Source organism: Capricornis sumatraensis, chromosome 10 (assembly GCF_032405125.1).
Source record: "Capricornis sumatraensis isolate serow.1 chromosome 10, serow.2, whole genome shotgun sequence".
NCBI lineage: Eukaryota > Metazoa > Chordata > Mammalia > Artiodactyla > Bovidae > Capricornis > Capricornis sumatraensis.
In genome coordinates this window covers 60,997,250-61,021,143 of record NC_091078.1, presented here as the reverse complement: position 1 = coordinate 61,021,143, position 23,894 = coordinate 60,997,250, and the positions used below count along the sequence as shown (strand labels likewise).

Sequence of the window (23,894 nt, the reverse complement as noted above, 5' to 3'; positions counted from 1 at the left end):
AATGTTAGCCTCTCCTTATAATGGTATACCTTGCCACTACGAAAATGAAACTGTATATAAAGCCTTATCGTTGGGAAGAGAACCTTGATATAATGCTAAGTGAAAAACTTATAAATGTGTGTTTACATGTATGCATTTATATAGGAAAAGGTCTGGATGGTTGTAATCCAAATGTTAACATCACTGGTTTTTCTTTGGCTTTTAAGATCTGGGTCATTTCTTTTCCTTTGAATTTTCTGTTTCTTTACATTTTTAAAAATCATGATTATATATTAATCTAAAAACCAAAGGACAAAAAAAATTTTGCAAAATAACTGGTGATAATAAAATTGGAGAGAAAACAGAGGTTTAAACTTCCCTTCCCTGGTGGCTCAGATGGTAAAGAATCTGCCTGCAATGTGGAAGACCTGGGTTTGATCCCTAGCTCAGGAAGATTCCCCTGGAGGAAGTGGCAACCCACTCCAGTATTCTTGCCTAGAGAATTCCATGGACAGAGGAGCCTGGCAGGCTACGCCCGTTCTGTTGCAAAGAGTCGAACATGACTGAACAACTAACACTTTCACTTGCCTAGACTAGACAGATTTCTTAGAAGGATCTTGGGAATCATCTTTTATTGCATGATAACAGCATTTCATTACATGGCAACTTAAATCTATCATGACCATAAATGCACATTTCTTTAAGCGTAAAAGCCAAATGTCTGCATTCCTTCTAAAATAACTCTAAAAGATAGTGTTTTTAACTGGTGATTTCTCTTACTGTAGTTGATATTTGTTTCTATATACATTCATTCCCTTTAACCAGTCTTTGTTTAGTTTCTCTGAATTATACAAAGAACAGTTTTTAACATATAAACATACTGTGAAACACCAAAGTTAGTGAAGGTGCCTCTTAGTGAAAGCTTTGGTTTAGCCAACTTAAAATGTTAATAAGTTAAAACAGTAATCGAAGAGAGGTTGTTTTGGTTCATTGCCAACCAAGGAGCTTTCAACTGCCAATAAGAAAACCCTCATTTCTGGAGAAATGTTTCCCCTCCTGCTTGGAGTCCTCCATTTATTGACTTGGAGAAACAGTCTTATTTTTCGATAATTAAGTCTGGTGGATCTTTTGAGCCCACTGGCTTTTTCTCATGAGCCAATGTGTTGACAGTCTTCCATTAAGAGAAATGAAGAGATTAGAAAAAAAGAGAGCTCAGATTTACTCTACTCAAACCTCCCCCATCCTTAACCCCTGGAAGTCACTGATCTGTTCTTCACTACAGTCTTGCCTTTTCCAGAATATCATACACATGGAATCATATAGCATATAGCCTTTTGGGTCTGTTTTCTTTCTCTTAGCATAAGGCATTTGAAATCCATCCATGTTATTGGCTTATTAATAGTTCCTTTGTGTTGCTGAGTAGTATTTCATTGTATGGATGCACCACAGTTTGTTCTTCTGTAGAAAAGGAATATTTCCATTGTTTCCAGTCTTTGCAATTTTGGGTAGAGCTAGTATAAGCATTTGCCCAGAGTATTTTGTGTGAATATAGGTTTTCATTTCACTTGAATAAAATGCCTAGGAGTGGGATTGCTGTGTGATATGTTAAGGGAATATTTGAAATTATAAGGAACCACCAGTTGTCTTTCACAATGACTATAACATTTTGCATTCTCATCAGCAATGTGTGATTTCCAGTTACTCCACATCCTTGTCAGCACTTGGTATTGACAGCTTTTGTTTTGTGTTTGCTTTATCCATTCTAATAAGCGTGTTGCGTTATCTGCCCTTGTGTTTCTCTGTTGACTAATGTTTTTAGGTGTTCATTTGTGATCTCGTATTTTCTTTGATGAAGTGACTGTGCTGTTGACTTACGAAGCATCCAGGTCAGCTTCCTATAGGCTGTTTCACAGTGTAGGTCTGTCATTTTTTCCCTTTCTTCTCCCCTCCCTCACTCTCTTCCTTCCTGCTTTCCTTTCTTCCTTGTTTCTTTTTAAAAACCTTAGTTCCTCTGTTCCTATATTATATTGGAAATTAGAGCTGGAGGATTGACTTAATTAAGTTTAAACAATTTTGTAAGAATATTTCATGAATGATGTATATGTGAGGGCTTTTAAAAAGTGAATTGGAGCAGATTCAGAGTCACACCTTGATGCTGTCACTCACAATATTGTGGCAGCTTCTTCAAGGGTGAGAAGAGCTAGACTGATGCCTTTGACTGTGTGAGAGCGACAAATGGGATCAAACGCAAGTGGACAGGTTCGACCTCAATCCAGAGTGAGCAGTGGAGGGTCCAGGCAGCTCGTGGGGTAAGTGATGCTGGGAACTCACACGTATTCTCTTCTGAAAGCTTCTCTTCTCTCCATACAATTGCAAGGTCGGTGCCAAAAGCAAGGAAGTGGAGAGAGGTATTAGATGTTGGATTTGGAGTTGGAGATATGTGGAGTTGGATAGGAGAGTGGGAGATTGAATGGACCAGGCAAAAAGAGCACATGCCAGGCCCTAAGACCCCTCCTGAGGGCATGAATTTAAAGTGGGGTCAGTTGGAGTTGTGTTTCTTCCTGAAGCCATTGTTGTAAGTGTATTGTTAATAATTAGAGCCGTATTAATTAATCACAGGCCTTTACTTTGGGGGATTTTATCAGTGTGGGGATACCCATGGAGTATATCATTCAGACTGGTTACAGTGCAGAATTGTGACATCCTTGATGTTCCTCCAGATACCCTGAATACCCATCCTCTGTAGGAGACAGGCATTAGGCGGTTTCAGACCAAAGTAGAAAATCTAGACTTGCAAGGAATATTCCATTTCCTCAGCATAGAATTTTGAAATTTTGGAACTTAGTTTTCTCAAAATATGTGAGTAAGGAGAAAAGTAACTGCTTTATTTATACTTGATTTTTTTCCCATTAATATTTCTTTTTAAATTGGATACACTTTTTCTGTTAGTTAAACTTGAGATTGAATCAGTTCAGTTCAGTTGCTCAGTCGTGTCTGACTCTTTGAGACCCCATGGATTGCAGCATGCCAGGCTTCCCTGTCCATCACCAACTCCTGGAGCTTGCTCAGTCTCATGTCCATTGAGTCGGTGATGCCATCCAACCACCTCATCCCCTGTCGTCCCCTTGTCTTCCTGCTTTCAATCTTTCCCAGCATCAGGGTCTTTTCCAGTGAGTCAGTTCTTCGAATCAGGTAGCCAAAATATTGGAGCTTCAGCTTCAGCATCAGTCCTTCCAATGAATATTTAGGACTGATTTACTTTAGGATTGACTGGTTCGATGGTGGCTCAGAGGTTAAAGCATCTGCCTGCAATGCAGGAGACCTGGGTTCGATCCCTGGGTCAGGAAGATCCCCTGGAGAAGGAAATGGCAACCCACTCCAGTATTCTTGCCTGGAGAATCCCATGGACGGAGGATCCTGGAGGGTTTCAGTCCACGGGGTCGCAATGAGTCAGACACAACTGAGCGACTTCACTTCATTTTCACTTCCTTTAGGATTGACTGGTTGGATCTCCTTGTACTCCAAGGGACTCTAAAGAGTCTTCTCCAACACCACAGTTCAGAAGCATCAGTTCTTTGGCGCTCAGCTTTATTTATAGTCCAACTCTCACATCAATACATGACGACTGCAAACACCATAGCTTTGACTAGACGGACCTCTGCTGTCAGAGTAACGTCTCTGCTCTTTAATATGCTGTCTAGGTTGGTCATAGCTTTTCTGCCAAGGAGCAAGCGTCTTAATTTCATGGCTGCAGTCACCACCTGCAGTGATTTTGGAGCCCCCCAAAATAAAGTTTCTCACTGTTTCCATTGTTTCCCCATCCCCATATTCATGGGATTGTATGTTTGATGTTTAATTGAATGTTTAAATAGGTTTCCAACTGGGGAAAAGTGTTTTCTGTGTATTTTTTCTGGGCCATTACAGCAGTGTTATGCAAGAGAGGAAATCATTACAACATCCTTCTAAAAATATTTTAGTGGAAAATAATTTTGCAATCAGAATATATCTGTTGAAAGATGTAATATTAAAAACTCTGAAATCTTGATTTCAGAGTATAATTTTTAAATTAACAGACTTTACTTTTTAGATCAGTTTTTGTTTGAAGAAAAATTATATTGAAAGTACAGAGTTAACTCCAGTTCCTCAAAACAGTTTCCAGTATTATTAACATCTTTCATTAGTTTAGTACATTTGTTACTGTTGATGAACTAATATTGATACAGTATTATTAACTAAGTTCCACAGTTGACATTAGGGTTCACTCTGTGTTGTACAGTCTGTGGGTTTTGACAAATACACGATGCCACCATTATAGTATCATAGAGAATAGTTCCAGCATCTGCAGAACTCTGCTGCACCTCAGTTCTCTATCATGCCCTTCCTCCCTCCCACCACTGATCCTTATGCTGTCTCTATACTTTTGTCTTTTCCTGAATGTCACAGAATTGGAATCATATAATATGTAGCTTTATCAGATTGAGTTCTTAGTAATATGCATCTAAGTTCCTCCTTGTCTTTTCTTTAAAAAATATTTATGTATTTGACTGTGCCAGGTCTTATTTGTGGCATGCAGTCTCTTTTTAGTTGGGGCATGAGGAATCTAGTGCCCTGACCAGGGATTTAAACCCTTGTGCCCTACATTGGGAGTGCAGAATCCCAGGCACTGGACCACCAGGGACATCCCCTCCCAGTCATTTCATGAATTGACAGCTCATTTCTTCTCAAACTGAATAATATTGCATTGTATAGCTGTTCCTCATAATCCGTTTATCCAGTCATCTACCGAAGGAGTCTTGGTTTCTTTCAATTTGGGGGAGTTGTAAATAAAGTGGCTACAAACTACAACGTAATTTTAAAAAGACAGCTGTAATTGCTGACCGTCCTTTTAGGTTAAGCAGTATCTCCGTTTGCTATTGGGCTTCCCTGTAGCCTCATGGTAAAGAATCCGCCTGCCAATGTAGGAGATGCAAGTTCGATCCCTGGGTTGGAGCGATCCTCTGGAGAAGGAAATGGCAGCCCACTCCAGTATTTCTGCCGAGGAAATCCCATGGGCAGAGGAGCCTGGTGGACTACAGCCCATGGGATCACAAAGAATTGGACATGACTTAGTGACTAAGCAACAACGACATCTGCTAGACCTTACACTGACTGATCACCCACAGTGGGTCCAACAATATTTCCAGGTGGCACTCACCATCACACAAGCAGTTAAGCCCCTTGCCTCACGGAACTTGCAGTCTAACTAGGGAAAGCTAGATGATGTAAAAAAGATGTCTAAGGACTTAAATATATACACAGACATGTGAATGCTTACAAGAATTTTTAAATGCTTTTAGTCATTAAAAGATTTAAGGAATAGTTGGAGACCCACAGCCTTGCGTTTCCTTGAAGAGGTCCTGGAGAAGAGGCCTCTGACTGTGACCATCATGCATCTCTTACTTCTAGTGGTTTCATTTCTAAATATAAAAGTTATGGTTCTTGGCACTTGCAGAAACATTTCAAGTTTTCACTCCTCCACCAGTACAAGTAATGAAATGACGATCTTAACATCAGACCTGGAATATTATAAAAGAGGGTAGGAACAGATCCCTCTCTGGGCATCAAGTCGGATTGATTTGATGAATCAATAGATGAAGCCAGTATCAACCTGAAAGATTGTCAAGGAGGGTGAAAACATGAAAAGCCATTTGATAGAGAATTGAAAACCTACCTAGAGATTTTAGAGATTTCCATACCAATCACCACAGGCTGACTGCCTGAGATTGCACACAGGTGCTCTTGGAGCTTTGCAAAGCTTGATTAATATTCACAGTTTGTGCTAGGGCTGGAAAACCCATAAGGTCGCTCTTTTCTACAGTCCTGGTTCCATGATGAACCATGTATAGACATGCTGGGTGCTATGGGGCTGATCTTTCTCTGGTCTCTGCCATCTCCTGGGCTCGGTCATTCTGTTTAGCTCCTGCACAAGAACCTGCCATTCCTCCAGGGCATTTCCTGTTGCAAGAATATATCTAGGTTAGAGAGGGTTCCTTCATTCATCCTTTCAGCATTTCCCAGGGGCCTGTGTGCCTGTGCTGTGCTGCACACTGGGGATACAGTGGTGACTGAATTATCTGTGGGAACGATGAAACCAACAAGTGGAATAGACCAGTGTGGAATCCTTTGGAATTACCCGCCCATCAGCTAGTGCCCAGAGCTAATCTTTTTTTTTTTTTTTATGAAGGTCAATTCTGTCAGTTTATTTTTTATTTTTTAAATTTTACTTTATTTTATTTTACTGTATTGGTTTTGCCATACATTGACATGAATCCGCCACTGGTGTACATGAGTTCACAATCCTGAACCCCCGTCCCACCTCCCTCCCCTTGTCATCTCTCTGGGTCATCCCAGCGCACCAGCCCCAAGCATCCTGTATCCTGTATTGAACCTAGACTGGTGATTCGTTTCTTACATGATAGTATACATGTTTCAATGCCAGTCTCCCAAATCATCCCACCCTCTCCTTCTCCCACAGAGTCCAAAAGTCTGTTCTATACATCTGTGTCTCTTTTGCTGTCTCGCATACAGGGTTATCATTAACATCTTTCTAAATTCCATATATATGTTTAAACAGTGATATTTGCATAATGTTTATGAGAAGGCACTGCTAAAAGTTATGACATCATAGCTAAGGCAGGAAAATAATTTTGCTTGAAGTAAACTCGTAGAGTAAAAGGATTTATAATTAAAACGTAAAATATGACCCAGAATACTTGCATTATGCTTCCTCAGGCAACTAAAAGACTTATGCTCAATCCTAAGAAGTCCTTCACTATGATGAAAGCAAAATGAAGTGTCAGGGTTTTCCCACGTAGTTCCATATTTGTATATTGACGGAAAACTCTGAATTCCTCTGTATCTTTACAGTTTGGTTTGTGCAAATCTCAATCTGACACAATTAATATTGCAGATAAAATTGAACGAGGCAAGGATTCTCTGCATCATTTTGTACATGGTTTTAAATCAATTTTATTGATGTGTGAATTGCATACCACAAATGCACCCATTTTAAATGTTCAAAATTCATATTTGTATGCACCCATGTAAGAACCACCACAAAGCGACTAAAACTATTTCCATAACTCCAGAAAGTTCCCTCCTTTCCCTCTGCAATTAGTCCCTCCTGTGCTGTGCTTAGTTGCTCCGTCATAGCCTACTTTTTGTGACCCCGTGAACTGTAGCCCTCCAGGCTCCTCTGCCCATGGGATTCTCCAGGCAAGGATACTGGAGTGGATTGCCATGCCCTCCTCCACAGGATCTTCCCAACCCAGGGATTGAACCCAGGTCTCCCACATTGCAGGTAGAGTCTCTACTGTCTGAGCCACCAGGGAAGCCCGTGAATGCTGGAGTGGGTCACCTATCCCTTCTCCAGGGGATCTTCCCAACCCAGGATTTGAACCAGGGTCTCCTGCATTGCAAGCAGATTCTTTACCAGCTGAGCTGCCAGGGAAGCCCTAGTCCCTCCTGCTGCTGCTGCTGAGTCGCTTCAGTCATGTCCGACTCTGTGCAACCCCAGAGATGGAAGCCCACCAGGCTTCCCCGTCCCTGGGATTCTCCAGGCAAGAACACTGGAGTGGGTTGCCATTTCCTTCTCCAATGCATGAAAGTGAAAAGTGAAAGGGAAGTCGCTCAGTCGTGTCTGACCCTTAGCGACCCCATGGACTGCAGTCTACCAGGCTCCTCCATCCATGGGATTTTCCAGGCAAGAGTACCGGAGTGGGGTGCCATTGCTAGTCCCTCCTACTCCCAGTCAGAGACTATCATTGAAATGCTTTCTATCACTGTAAATTGAATTGTCTTTTGTATTCATATAAATGGAACAACACAGTGAGTATTCTTTGTGTCTGACTTTTTAAATTCAACATAATGCTTTTGAGGTTCATCCATGTCACTGTATATAGTGTCTTTCTTTACATTGCTTAATAGTATTCCATGGTATGAACATACCACAATTTTCTTATCCATTCACTAGTTGATGAACATTTTGGTCATTTCTGTATTATTACTATTATGAATGAAGCTGCAGTGAACACTCTTGTACATGCTTTTTCATGTGTATATGTCTTCATTTTTCTTGGGTGAATTCCTCATAGTGAAATTGCTGAGTCTTTTTTAAGAGGTTTTCTTTCATTTTTTATCTTTGGGTATGTTGGGTCTTGCCTGCTGCAGAGGATTTTCTCCAGTTGCAGCGAGTTGGGGCTACTCTGTAGTTCCAGGGCTCAGGCTTCTGCCTTCAGTGGCTTCTCTTGTTGTGGAACATAGGCTCTAGGTGTCTGGGCGTCAGTAGTTGTGGCACATGGACTCAGTAATTGTGGCACACAAGCTTAGTCGCCCTGCAGCATATGGAGTCTTCCTGGACCAGGGGCTGAAGTGGTATCTCCTGCGCTGCAAGGTAAATTCTTAACCACTGGACCCCCAGGGAAGCCTCTCCCCTGTTTTTCTGAGATAGGTCGTATGTGTGCACGCTCAGTTGCTGAGTTGTGTCTGAGTCTCCACTCCGTGGCCCCAAAGGCTCCCCCATCTGTGGGATTTTCCAGGCAAGAATACTGGAGTGGGTTGCCATTTCCTCCTCCAGGGGACCTTCCCGACCCAGGGATTGAACCTGTGTCTCCTGTACTGACAGGTGGATTCTTTACTACAGAGCTACCTGGGAAGCCCAAGAGGTCATATAGGGTTGGTATTATTTGTCCCTGTATGTCTGACATAATTTCTCAGTAAAACAATCTGGGCCTGAGAAATTCTTAAATTATGCATTGTGTCTTCAATAGATACAGAAAGCTGTTCAGATTTTGTTTCTTCCTGATACTGGTATTTGTGTCTTCCTTTTTATTGTGTTTTTTTTTTCTTTTTTTTTAATCTTTTTTTTCTTTTATTATTTATTATTATTTTTACTTTACAATATTTATTGGTTTTGCCATACATCAGTATGAATCTGCCACAGGTGTACACGTGTTCCCCATCCTGAACCCCCCTCCCACCTCCCTCCCCATACCATCCTTCTGGGTCATCCCAGTGCACCAGCCCCAAGCATCCTGTATCATGCATCGAAGCTGGACTGGCGATTCGTTTCACATATGATATTATACATGTTTCAATGCCATTCTCCCAAATCATCCCACCCTCTCCCTCTTCCACAGAGTCCAAAAGACTGTTCTATACATCTGTGTCTCTTTTGCTGTCTCACATACAGGGTTATCGTACCATCTTTCTAGATTCCATATATATGTGTTAGTATACTGTATTGGTGTTTTTCTTTCTGGCTTACTTCACTCTGTATAATCAGCTCCAGTTTCATCCACCTCATTAGAACTGATTCAAATGTATTCTTTTTAGTGGCTGAGTAATACTCCATTGGGTTCTTAATCTGTTTAGCTAGAGGTTTATCAATTTCCTAGATCTTTCAAAGAACTAATTTTTGGTTTTACTTTTTCTGTATTTTTGTTTTCTGTTTTACTTATTTGTTTACTTTCTGTTAGTGTTTTCTTCATTCTGTTTAATTTGGTTTAATTTGTTCCTTTTCTGAGCTGTGTGTGCTCAGTTGCTTCAGTCGTGTTCGACTCTGCAGCCTTATGGACTATAGCCCTCCAGGCTCCCCTGTCCATGGGATTCCCCAGGCGAGAATACTAGAGTGAGTTACCATGCCCTCCTCCGGGGATCTTACGGACCCAGGGATCAAACCCGCGTCTCCTGTGTCTCCTGTATTACAGGCGGATTCTTGATGGCTGAGTCCCTGGGAAACTTGTTTTTTTCTAGCATCTCTTAATTCTATTTTGTAAATTTCTTAGACTGGATTCCCTCACTCTCCTGTTGAAGTTTTCCTTTTGACAAACATTTGGTAATTCCTATGAATTCTTTCTGGTTTTCTAGCTTTTCCTTTCTCATGAGAGTCTACACTGTCTGTATGAATGCAAAATTTTCTTAGTTCTCTCTGAGGCTATCATCTTTTTTAAAAAAACAAACAAGCATATCTTCTGCTCCTTGAATTGTTTGAGTTACCTGAATTGTTTCCTCTGAGGTTCATTTTCTTTCTTTCACCCTGGGGTATGTGTGCATGGCAGTGTGTCTGTCTTTCTCTGTTTTTATGATGGCTTTTCTCAAGTGTCTGGTGATTCTTGGCTGTCTGTTTCTAGCACGGCTGGCTCAGGATATCGTCATAAAAGTGACGTTTTCCTGCTAACAGAGGCTTAGCTCTGTGATAGACGACTCTGACGGGCAGAATGTGCTGCCCATGCCCCATGACCTGAATACAGACCATGTTGCTCAGCTCCTTAGTCTCCTCACCCCAAGAAAGTTCCCTTCCTGTGTTTAGTAAATAGGTCTTCTGTGTGTGTGTTTTGTGTGTGCTTGTGTGGCCCATGTCTTGCACATGTGTACGTGCATAAGGGTTGTTACTTAGCTGTAAAACATTTGCACACGAGGCTGTGGGGAGGGGAGGAGCCCCCCTGTCACTGTGTCCACCGTCATGAGGGAGTGTGCAGGTCTGGAGACTTTCCCAGTTTCTAACTGGTCAGCTTCCTTCATAGCTGAAGCTCCCTGCTTTGAGGCTCTGGACCCAGTTTCCTCCACTCAGTTTCCTCGTCTTCTACTCTTTCATCTATTTTTGGATTTCCAGAAGTTTGTAGAAATATCCCATGTTCTTAACGGTCTCCTTCCCATTTCCTTCATTATTATGAGTTGTGCCTTTTTAATTTCTTTGTTGTTTTGATACTCTTTTGATATCAGAGAGAAATCGGAATCTTCAGTCTCCCATCCTAAATCAGTGTGCTTCCTTCTCTTTTTAACTGCTCTACACTGTAGTCTGTGGCGTGCCTGATTTCTAATCACATGCTGCCATTTCCTTGGCTCTGTGATCCTGGGAAATTTGTTTAACTTCTCTGTGCCTTGGTTTTTTCAAACAGAGAAAATAAGAGTACCTACTTCACAGGATGGTTGTCAGCACTAAATGAATTACTACATGTCAATTCTTAGAACAAATTAGCATCCGTAGGCCCTGTGTAAATATTTCTGTGTTATTTTTCAGTTGTGGCTCGTTGTTTGTACACGCCCTCACTGGCTGGCTCCAGATTCTCTGTGTGTCATGACAGTGCTGTGATGGGGGTCCCAGCTTCATGCCGTGCTCTGGGAATGTTGGGAGAGTCATTCTGCAGAAGGTGGGCATTGCTGGTGGTGGGGGAGGGCCGCACCCACATGCTCCAGATTTTCACAGAGAGACCATATAACTTTCTTGCTCTTTACCTGCCTAGTAGCTATGGATGTGAAGATTCTCAGTGGTTTTCATCTTTTCTCCAAGGTGATGACAAATGGGGATGGACAATATACTTGCATCCCTCAGCTACAGAGATGTAGTAATAACTAAAAACATTAACTTACATTTCTTTGTATTTAGAATTCTTACTGGTTTTGAGGCATGGAGTGGGTGCTCCCCTCACCCACATGGAGTGTGCTCACGGAGTAAACCATGGCAGTGGCTGAATTAGAACCAGTCCACTGGCCTGGAGCCCTGTCCCTCCTGTCCTCGTTGAGGGCCCCCTGCCCCCTTAGTGCCCACCATCCAGCGCAGAGCTTTTCCAAGGCAAAAGGCAGGTTTTCACTCACTGAGATTGGAAGACTGAGTAGAAGCTCCTGACAGGCACTGACGGGAAGCTCTCCCCAGCCTCTGGGGCCAGCTGAGAAGCATCGTCCTCAGGACGGTCCCAGATGGGACCTAGTGGTTCTGACAACCCCTTCCCTTCACCCTCACTCGCCACTCCCTGCTCTGAGCTTCTCCCACAGGTCATTCTTCCACAGCGGCCCCCACACGGGTATTCCCCTGGGCCCTCTGGAACCACATTCAGTCACCAACAAGCCTCACCCTCCTCACGGATAACTCTGTCTGTGTAAACGTGGCCTCTCCCTAGTAACACCACCTCATCTGTTACCCACCGAACGGGTGGCGCTCAGGTTTGTTACCCTCCCCTTAATGGGAAGCATGCAGGATGGGACTGGGATCCAAGTGCACACCCACACTGCCTCCTGAAGGGGTAGCTTCCAGGAGAATAGAACAGAGATGAAGTGACACCATGGCAGAAGTGGGTCAGGGAAGGTGAACGGTGACAGGGTCAGCCCGCCCTCGCTCTTGGAGCTGCCATATGCCTTTAGGTGGAGTTCGCCTACCTTGCACTGAACGGTGCTGCCACTGTACCCGCGTGTCCTTAGGTCCCGCCGTGTTCCGTGCAACTCAGATGCTCAGGGACTTTTCTCAGCATTGCAGGGACTGAGAAGTTCATGGAATGCAAGAAATTGGTTTAAGACTGATGGGAGATTTAATACTTAGTGTTTCCTGTATACTTCTTCATTTGTTGTTAATGGGATTCATAATTTTCATGAGAGAATTCACATAGAAATATTTTCTATGTAGAAATATTTTCAGGATATTTTATTGTTACAGTAAGCAAAAGAAGGATGTGAAGGAATTTTGTGGAGCAAATCAAATTATTTCAGCTTAAATTCAAAAGCTTTTCAGGGCCGCCTTGTCTTGTGCTAAGAACATCCTCAGAACAGGAAAACAGGTTTAGAAGAATCTTTGTTCAACTTCTCCTTAGAACAGTTTTTTCTAAAGTGTGTCTGTCTTAGCCCTTTGAGGAGATTTGCCCGCTATATGGATCTTGTTGAACAATAGTCTCCATTGTAAGGGGTCTCTTGACAAGGACTCCAGGATCAGCATTTAAAACAGGTCTCCAGGGTTTTCATATTTTTATTTTCCAAGTAACAGAGGTCGTATGTAGCCCAGTGGGGATTGGTTGTAATCGCCCCTTTTATAGGTAATAAGCTGGGAACGAAACAAGAACTCCTGACCCTTCTTCCAGCGCTCATTCATCGGCTGTCTTTGTTGCCAGGAGCTCAGTGTCACTCAGGGAAAGGGAGGCAAAGAAATCTGAGCAATTGTTCCAGGATCACACAAAACCTCCCCCTAGAGTAGGAATGGGGGCCATGAGTCTTGGTTGATCAGACCGGGAGCTGTTCCGGCCCCAAGCTTTGCATTGTATCATCTCCCTGGAGCCGGAGCCTCGTGAATGGCAATTTCTCACGACACACGAGTTCATTTGATTTCCACCTGTGCTGGTCTCCTCCTTGTAGCTGGTTTTATTTTAGGCTATAATTTTTAGTTTAGAGATAGAGAACAGAAAGTGTGTTAGAAACCAGAAGCCTGTAGGAAGCATGTATTTATTCTAATGTGAAGCACACACACATTTTTAAAGTCAGCTCCAGCTGTCAGGATGAGCTTGGACACGTGGTTAACAGGGTCTGCTGTGCGGTATTTCGTGTGCTAAGTCACTCATCACGGTGTCAAGTTCAGTTCTATAGGAGTCTTTTCATCTACCATTCTTTCTGAATTTATTTCAAAGCTTTACTCTGCATTAGATTGAGCATGAGCTAATTTAGCTTTCTAGTTCCTATTAAATACCATCCTTACATCGAGATGACGATTGTAGCAAAACATGGCATGGTGATAGAATTATCTTATCTTTGTGATAGACTGTTGGGTGCAGGTCACGGCACATTGTAGATGTCTCCGGAGCATGATTTACAAGGACTAGACATACTGGAAATCTGCAAGTACACAAAATCCATACTTACTAACGGCTGTTCCCCTTCCCTATGACCACCACGACCTCAGACACATAACATCAAGTTGTTGCTACTCTTTGATTCACGGCACAGGCATCTTTGTTTGTATTTTATTTAAATTTCCACTTCTGTGGCCCTTGCCCAGCATAGGCACCCATGCTGGTATATTTCTCATTTTTCTTACTCATTTTTGTTAATTGTGTTGCCTGTTTTTGTTTTGTAATGTATGTGCATGGATTTGGGCTCCGAATGTCTACCTGATTCTTTTTTGCTCAGTGTTATGTTTATGATACTCGTCTATGTGGCCATATATAAATCTGTGTGCTCTCTGCGACGCCATGGACTGTAGCCCACCAGGCTCCTCTGTCCATGGGATTTTCTAGGGAAGAATACTGGAGTGGGTTGCCATTTCCTTCTTCAGGGGATCTTCCCAACCCAGGGATCGAGCCCATGTCTCTTAGGTCTCCTGCAGTGGCAGGCAGATTCTTCACCACTGTGCCACCTGGAAAGCGGATATAAATCTGGTTCATTGTCTTCTGCATGTATTTCCATGGTTTGAATGTACCAGAATTTACATATCCATGCTCCTAGTGATGGACACCTGCCTCAGCTCCTTGCTTCTAAAGCCGTCGCTACATGAGCCTGCGCGGCCTGCAGTGTGCTCCCTCGTGGATGTGTACACAAGCTTACACTGAAGCACAGGTGGAGACAGTGCCCACGTTTAGCAGATGTTTAGCATCCCAAAGGTAAAAATTAGTGCCGCCAGTGTAATACTGAACTTTTGGAGCTTTAAGATATGCACATTTTGTATAAAAGACGATGTTCAGATGTGCAGTTGAAATTCCTGTTAGGAATCTGAAGAGTGTTTTTCCAGCAGCTTTTCCTTTCCTCCTAATGGCTCTGCGCAGGTGTTGGTGACTATCACTCCTTACTGGGTGCTCAGTTCCCAGGGAGGAACTAAGCTGAGTTATCTAAGGAGTGGGCAAAGTAGTACATTGAGTTCTATTTAAAGAAATTAAGTATTTCATCATATAGCAGGTATTTAAGCTTTTTTTTTCTTAACGTTAAAAATTCTCCATACAATAGAAATTAGAGTGAACACAATTCTTTGTTCCTGTTGCAGCTGGCCCTTGCTCTGGAATGACAGTACTGGAGCACACCACTCTACGGATTTTATAACTTGGTTTATAGATGTCATTTTTATCTTTGTGCCCTAAGACCTAGAGACAAGTCTGGTACCAAAAATGAAAAAAAGCATTCGGAACCAGCACATGGTGAATCATGTTGTTATGGTTGGAAATTTTGCACACTCAGCTTACTTGGAGACTCTGAGAAGATCAAGCAGGCTGTGCCCAAGCGGTTCTAGGAGGTGCCCTCAGGATGGTAGAAGGGGGAAAGACGAACCAGCCAGTCTGAGCAGTGAGCTAACTCAGCTGGTCCTCAGAGGGATCAGTGGAGGGAATAGGCCCAGGGAGAAGGCCCTGACATCCAGCCAACTGTATGCGTCGTACCTCCCCAGGTCACTCCCTCCAACTCCTTGAGCCCTCAAGGGTCTGGCTGTTGACTGCTCTCTCTAATAAATGTTCCTGGCCCTCCTTCACTGCCATAGCAACCAGCTTCTTTAACCTCTCCCCTGACCTCAGCCCCTCACCTCCAGTCATACCCTTGACCCCTCTCCTGCCATACAGCCATGTGACTGGCCTCAGTTTAAACCCCCAGTTGCTGACCTCAGTGGCCCTCAACGCTGCCTGGCAGGTCTTGTGTTTTTTCGTGGCCTGTAATCTTTCCTGCTCACCGAGATGACAACTCCATGCCTTCTCCTTTCTCAGTCCTCCATTACCTCCTTCCCCTCGCTCGCCCTTGGCTGATGACCTCGCTTCTCACCTTGCTGAGAAAACAGAGGTATCAGATGAAAACTCCCACCCCCTGTGCTACTCGCACCTGTGCCCGTGTGGACCCACCTCTCCAGTAACTACAGGAGAACCATGTCTGCACCCCACGAATGGCAGCTCCCCACTTGTGAGCAGGTCCCATTCTCTCGTCCCTTCAGCAGGCGGCCCAGCAGTCCCCCGCTCTCGCCTGCATCATCTCATTCCCTCTCTTATGGGATCATTCCTGTCGGAACACTAACATACCGGTGTTTCTCCCACCTCAACCTCACATCTCCTTCCTATTTTTGCCCCATTTTTCTTTAAACAAACTCCTTTTTAAAAAAAAGTTGGCCGTGATCACTGCCTCCGGTTATTCTTCTTCATTTTCTCTTGAACCATCATTCCACCAGATGCCACTCGCAAGGTCCCTAGTGCTAACACACAGTCACCTCTTTCGTGATCTTTTTTTTGACCATTCATTTCTACTTTGACTTGACTCCCGTCTCCTGGAAACACTTGTTTCATTTGGCTCCCAGGGCCCTATATCACCTGCTTTTCCTCCTGCCACTTCTCTTTAGTGTGGCAGTTCCACTCCTATGTGTGTGCCCAGTAGAAACAAAAATATGTGTCCACAGAAACATTTGTACATCAGTGTTCATAGCAGTGTTTTTTTATAACAGACCCCAAATGGGAACAACCCCAATGTCCATCCACTAACCAGTGGATAAGTAAGATGTGGTTAGTCCATACAATTGAGTATTATTAGATGGAAAAAAGGAATGAACTACTAATACATGCTGTACAGTATGGTTGAAACTGGAAAACATTATGCTAAATGGAAAGCCAATCACAAAGGACCATCTATTGTATGGTTCCATTTATATAAAATGTCCAGAAGAGACAAATCTATAGATGCAGAAAGTAGACATGATTACCTAGGGCCCCAGGAGATGGGGATCATGAAGCAGTGATGGCTGAAGGGAATGGATGTTTCTGGAGGTGTAAGGAAGTAACATTTTTAAAAAATACGTATTTGTCTGCACCAGGTCTGTGTTGTGGCACACAGGATCTTCAGTTGCAGCGTGTGGGATCTAGTTCTGTGGCCAAGGGTTGAAAGGGGGCCCCTTGCATTGCAAGCGTGGATTCTTAGCCACTGAACCACCAGGGAAGTCACTAGAGGTGTGAGGACAATGTTTGATTGTGGTAATGGTTGCACACTTCTGTGAATATACTAAAAGCTACTGAACTTTACACTTCAAATGGATGATAATACATCATATATCAGAGCTGTTTGTTTTTTTTTTTAAAGGAGAAACTGTTTAGAGACTGTTGGGTAAGTTTGTTTTAGAATTGCTGTGCAGTTGACTTTTTAGCTTTTGAGGGTGGATATTTAAATAGAAAAAATAATTTAGTACCAAATCTTGAGAGTTTACCAGATGGCCAAACTGCCTTATACAGTTGGGAGTAGAAAACCACCAACAACTGAAAGCTACTTCCATTCACTCACTCTGACTGAACAGCTAAGAGTTCCAAAACCCTTTATGATTTTGTAATTTTAGTTCCCTGGAATAATATATCTACTTCTAATACTATATATTATAAGCCTAAGTAAAAGTAGTAAAAAAGATGACTGTACCTGGACTTGTCAGATATCTAATCCACTCATGGAAGTTCATCTGTGACTGGATTAGAAGCTTAAAGAATTTATGACCATGATGTAGTTTTCTGAACTGTAGCACAGTTTAATAGAAGTGTTTTTTTAACCTATTGCTTTGTTGCGTCACGAGACTACATGCATGTTCTTCTCATCAACATTTTCTAGTGCACAGGGTGTTCTTAATATGACTTTAGTTCATGTGGCTTGAGTATTTGTTCAGGAATCTTATTTCAAGTTTGCTGCTTGAGTTTTAAAAATGTATCACAAATGGAAAAGTTATTAAATAAAATTTCTTTATCATTATGGGCACTCTCTAAGATTTCTGATTCTGGTGTGAGTAGAGAGCCAAATATGTTATTTTTCACAGACTCAGGGATCCGATTTTCTATATTTTTATCTTGCATTCACCAACATATAGACAACTTTTTTCTACTCGTCTCTAAAAACAGTGGTAAAAATTAATAGATCAAGTCAATTGCTTTCCTATATACTAGCAGTAAAAATTAGAATTTGAAATAAAAAACACAAACACATCACCACTTACCTTAGTACCAAAATAAAAGTTGAATTAAGTATAAATTTAGCAAAATACATGCAAGGTCTTAATAAGGAAAAGTGTAAAACTCTGATGAAATAAAGTAAAAATCTGTCTGGATAGTCCATGTTCATGGCTGAAGAGACTCAATGTTGTTAAAATATCAATTTTTCCCTAACTTAATCTATATATTCTCTGCAGTCCCAATCAGAATCCCAGCAAGGTATTTTCTGTATCTTGACAAACTGATTCTAAAGATTTTTGTGGAATGGCACAACACCCAGAATAGTCAACACAGTACTGAAAAAGAAAGAACAAAGTCGGAAGACTGACACTTCTTGATTTCAAGACTTACCATAAAGCTATAGAAATCAAGATGGTGCAGTATTGGTGAAAGAAGAAATAAACGTATCAGTTGAACAGAATGGACTCAAATAAACAGTGAACTGATCTTTAAGGAGCAAAGGCAATTTAGTGGAGAAAGGATAGTCTTTTCAACCGAGGATGCAAGGGTGCTAGAACAACTGAACATCTACACGCAAATGTATATATATTTAACAGGCCTTACATCATTCACAAAATTAACCCAAAATGGATCAGAAACCTAAATGTGAAACAAAAAACTATAAAACTTATAGAAGGTAATATAGAAAATCTAGGTGACCTAGTGTTTAGCAATGAATTTTTATACAGTTCCAAAAGCATGAAAGAAATAAGATGAACTTAAAATTTTTTTAATTACAAAACTTCTCTTCAAAAGGTAATGACAAGACACTAGGCCACAGACTAGGAGAAAATATTTTCAGTAGACATATCTCCTGAAGGACTTGTATACAAAATACACAAAGAATTCCTAAAACTCAACATAACAACCCATAAATTAACATAACAACCCATAAATAAACCCAACAGTTTATTCATGGCTAGTGGGAAATGCAAAATGGTATAGCCTCTTGGAGAACAGTTTAGCAGTTTCTTACAGAACTAAATATAGGTTTACCATACATTCCAGCAATTACCCTCCTAGATATTTACCCAATTTATGTCTACACAAAAACTTCCATGTGAATGTTTATGTCCGCTATATTCATGCTCAGCCTTCTTCACAGTCCAACTCACATCCATACATGACCACAGGAAAAACCATAGCCTTGACTAGACAGACCTTAGTCAGCAAAGTAATGTCTCTGCTTTTGAATATACCGTCTAGGTTGGTCATAACTTCTCTTCCAAGGAGTAAGCGTCTTTTAATTTCATGGCTGCAGTCACCATCTGCAGTGATTTTGGAGCCCCCAAAAATAAAGTCTGACACTGTTTCCACTGTTTCCCCATCTATTTTCCATGAAGTGATGGGACCAGATGCCATGATCTTCGTTTTCTGAATGTTGAGCTTTAAGCCAACTTTTTCACTGTCCTCTTTCACTTTCATCAAGAGGCTTTTTAGTTCCTCTTCACTTTCTGCCATAAGGGTGGTGTCATCTGCATATCTGAGGTTATTGATATTTCTCCCAGCAATCTTGATTCCATCTTGTGCTTCATCCAGTCCAGCGTTTCTCATGATGTACTCTGCATATAAGTTAAATAAGCAGGCTGACAATGTACAGCCTTGACGCACTCCTTTTCCTATTTGGAACCAGTCTGTTGTTCCATGTCCAGTTCTAACTGTTGCTTCCTGGCCTGCATACAGATTTCTCAAGAGGCAGGTCAGGTGGTCTGGTATTCCCATCTCTTTCAGAATTTTCCAGTTTATTGTGATCCACACAGTCAAAGGCTTTGGCATAGTCAATAAAGCAGAAGTAGATGTTTTTCTGGAACTCTCTTGCTTTTTCCATGATCCAGTGGATGTTGGCAATTGGATCTCTGGTTCCTCTGCCTTTTCTAAAACCAGCTTGAACATCAGGGAGTTCACGGTTCACGTATTGCTGAAGCCTGGCTTGGAGAATTTTGAGCATTACTTTACTAGCATGTGAGATGAGTGCAATTGTGCAGTAGTTTGAGCATTCTTTGGCATTGCCTTTCTTTGGAATTGGAATGAAAACTGACGTTTTCCAGTCCTGTGGCCACAGTAACATAAGATGTTAATAATAGAGGAAACCTTTGGGGGCAGTGAAGGGGACATAGAAGCTTTCTGTACTTTCCATGCAATTACTTTGCAAAGCTAAAATTGCTCTAAAAATAAGATCTGTTAATAAAGAACGATAGTAAAAAAAAATCATTATAATTTAACATGTTCTAATATCAATTACATTAAATTTAAGCCAGAAGTCAAGTTCTTTGTGCTTGTACACAACTTGGTGTACTTTGTTCTTCCTCTCCTTCCTTTTTCCTTTTTCTTCAATCCCTGTCTTTTCAGATGCTTTTCAATTTGAACAGAAAGTTCACAAATAAAATGCAAATGACTGTTAAGCATATAAATAGATACTTAACACTACTGAGTAAGAAATGCAAAGTGAAACTAAACTGAAACATAGGTTGTCACCTATCAGACTGCTGGAAATCCTCAAGAGGGATATTATCCTGTGTCAGCCTGCTGCAGAGGAGCAGGCACCCTCATACTCAGCTTCTGGAAGTGCGTACTGGCTCAGCACCACACAGGGAGCAGTTTGGAACAATCTACTTAAACTACAATAACATATATCCTTTGAAAAACTATTCTACATTTAGGAATTTATCCCACAAGTATACTTGCATATGTACAAAATGATAAATATATGGGGATATTCATTGCAGTATCCCTAATGATAACAAAATACTGAAAATAACATAAATGTCCATTTATGTTCAGTAAATTAAGGATGCTTTCTATGTAGGAATATGAAAGAGCTCCAATAATAATATGTATAAAAATAAAAATGCAGAATGCTATTGCTGTATACTCCTTTTTTGTTAAGATTAAGAATAACGATAATATAGTCCTATTTACTTGTGTTGACTTGGGGAAAAAAAGCGACTAACAACGTAAGAGCTGTGAGCTGAGATTATCCAGTGTCTTATTGAGAACTATGGCCCAGGGATAGGCTCTGGAATAGCCCTGAGAAACTGTTCTGAAGAAGTAAGGGAGGAGGTCAGCATGATACCAACCAGAGTTCTTGGCCTTTTTCAATCAATAGAAATTGACTAGAAGGCAGACAAGAAATTCAGGCAAGGCTTTATTGGAACTCATACTGCAGTAGAGGGGGATAGCAAAAGCACATAACAGGTTCCCTTGCTTACTCCCTGAGGCTGGGAGGAGATCCGATTCCTTGTGTGGGATAAGGGTAGTGTTATGCCCAGGAGTTGGGCCAGAGAGGTTTGCCCACCCCGTTGGTGGTGTTGAGTGCAGGGGGAATGGGCAGTACCCTGCTTTTGCTCCCAACATCCTGTTTTTGCTCCTATTTCTTCATAAGTGGCATATGGGTTTTTTTGGTCTTCTTGTATCTTATTGTCCATAAGTTGCCCCAGCTGCACATTCATACAGTTATTTTTAAGCCCTTATGGATTCTTTGTATTTTGTTGCTTGGAAATATTTGTTCAGGTGCAAATATTGCAGCAAAGGGTCTCAGGTCACAGGTCTCAGCCTGTCTTAAGCATATAGGCGATCTTGGCTATGGATATGTGTAATCAAGCACACATCTTGTTAACAAAGTTGCTGCTAGTCACAGGGAACATATATTTTAGTTCATGGTTTTAATGCTTGTCTAAGTGTGGGAAAATGCAAGAATCCAAGTTTTTAAAAAATTCCTCCTGAAAATATCTATCTGAAGGTCTGTTCTGTGCCATTCTTTTCAGGGTGTTTTGAAGGTCAGTGACTGCAGTGGCAAATGAATTCATTCTTATAGAACAGGGTGGTGAGTGACCTTCTGTAGTTGGCACTTTATCAGTGGCCCCTGAGCACAACATGACCCTTGGCAGACAGGCAAGAGCAAGAAGGAAATTTTTCACTATATACATCTCCACCCCCAAGCATAGAACTGTATTACTTTCAAATAGGTATTTCAAAAGACAAAAAAAAAAGTTAAAATGTTCACATTTATGGTAAACTCAGAATAGCCAGGAAAAATTGCTTTTTGCTATTATCAAAGCTTGCTGCTGCTGCTGCTGCTGCTAAGTCACATCAGTCATGTCCGACTCTGTGCAACCCCATAGACTGAAGCCCACTAGGCTCCTCTGTCCCTGGGATTCTCCAGGCAAGAATACTGGAGTGGGTTGCCATTTCCATTATTATTATTTGCATATGAAAATTCCTCTCTTGGGAAAGCTGTTGAAGTTATTTTTTAATTGTGAGGGGACTTTAATATTCCCAGTGAAAATCTGACTTTGCCGAAAAAGTAAGTTCAATTTTTTTAAACTTTTCTAACAACAATGTTCATTAAGAGAAAAAGTAGCAAGCTAATATTTCCTCCAAGAAAGTGTGTCAGTGGAAAATGTAAAATTTTATCTTTGGTCTGTTTTTTAAATGGGTAACTATAAAAAGTTCTAGCCCTTTTTTTTCACATCAACTCCCTGTTCAGTCCTATGAAGTTATTTCTCTTTTAAAGCAGACTTTATTTTTTTTCCCCCTCCTCTTTCTTCTACATCCACTGCCTCTATGCAATTGCTTTTCTATTTTCCTTGCTCTGGCAAAGATATAAAATGTTCTGTTAAGGCAACATTATCAAACAATAGGATATTGCTGGTAAGTTCTACAAGGAGTAGGCATTGATGCTATATCCTAATGAGCCTTGGGAAACGGAAGAGGGGAAGCATTCCTTGCTTCATGAAGCCACTTGCAGTCTTGAGCCCTAATGTGTAGTGATCTTGAGGGCTATCTATATGAATTATTTGGAGTTCTCCACAAGGGAGATCTGCCTCTTCTCTCCATTTAGTTATTTGGTCATTTATATGTATTAGTAGAGGCTCTTGGATGCATGCGTGTGTCTGTGCTCGGTCCTGTCTGACTCTTTGCGACCTGCCTGGACTTTGTAGCCCACCAGGCTCCTCTGTCCATGGGATTCTCTAGGCAAGAATACTGGAGTGGGTTGCCATGACCTCCTCCAGGGGATCTTCCCGACCCAGGGATTAAACCAGCATCACCTGCACTGGCAGGTGTGCTCTTTACCACTGTGCCACCTGAGAAACCCAGGTTCCTGGATTTTTATTTTGTATTTTGGGTTGTCTTGCAATACTACTTTATTCTGTTGCTCACGTAGTTCCAGCTTTGGCCACTGGGGGCTCTCTTGGTTGGCTCCTGAGTCCTTTCCATATGCACCCATTGTGTGTGTGTGTGTGTGTGTGTTTTCTTTTTGAGCACTCCCCTTATTTTCTGCCACTAAAAGATGTTCCAGTCTCATTTTATGTATCTCTTGCCCAGTCTTAGAATCAACCAGTTCACCAAGAGACTCAAGGTTTTTTTAAAAAATTGGAGAATGGTATTACACATTAGGAACAGCATGCATCCCTGTATTTTTAACCTTTCTTGAGTCCCTGCATGTAAGATGGTTTTCTTGCAGATAGCATATAGTTAAGCCTTACTTTGTATCCTCTCTGATATCCTCTGTCTGTTAACTTGTGTATTTAGATTGTACATTTTAAAAATGATTATTGACGTAGTTGGACTAATATCTACCATGTTGTTCAGTTTTCTCTTTGCTACAGGTGTTATTTTTTCGGCGTTCTGTGGTTTTAATACTTAAGCATTTTATATGATTCCATTTTATCTCCTCTCTTAGTCTGTCAACTGTACTTCTTTTTTAAAGAAAACATTGTAGTGATCGCCATAGAGTTTAAACTCATCTAAGTCCACCTTCAAATAGTACAATACCACCTCCTATGTGGTGTAGTACATATATATCTTATAATAAAGTCTTCCCAATTCATCCCTCTTGTCCCCTAAAACATAGCTGTCACTCGTTTAACTTATCCATGTTCTATAATCATCCAGTAACAGTTACTGCTTTAAACAAACAGTTATCTCGAGATGAATTAAGAATTAGAAAAATAAAGTGTTATATTTTACCTTCATGTATTCCTTCTCTGACTCTCTGTCTTTCTGTAGATCCATGTTTCTGACCTACAGTCGTTTTCCTTCTGCCAGAAGAACTTCCTTTAACACTGGCTGCAGGGCAGGTCTGGTGGCAGTGCGTTGTTGTTCATATTCCATCTCTCTCCCTTTCTCTCAGACTTCTAGAGTAGTAACTTCTGAAATAACGGAAAGTTTTTACTTCTCCTTCACTTTTGAAAGATAGTT

General features: G+C 41.4%; 1 protein-coding gene across 1 annotated transcript in view; it reads left to right on the top strand.

The window, feature by feature from the left end:
• The window catches only part of ANO10 (anoctamin 10), a 219,882-nt gene that overhangs the window by 111,903 nt on the left and 84,085 nt on the right, over nucleotides 1-23,894 (top strand). The gene's annotated exons all lie outside the window — the stretch shown is intronic.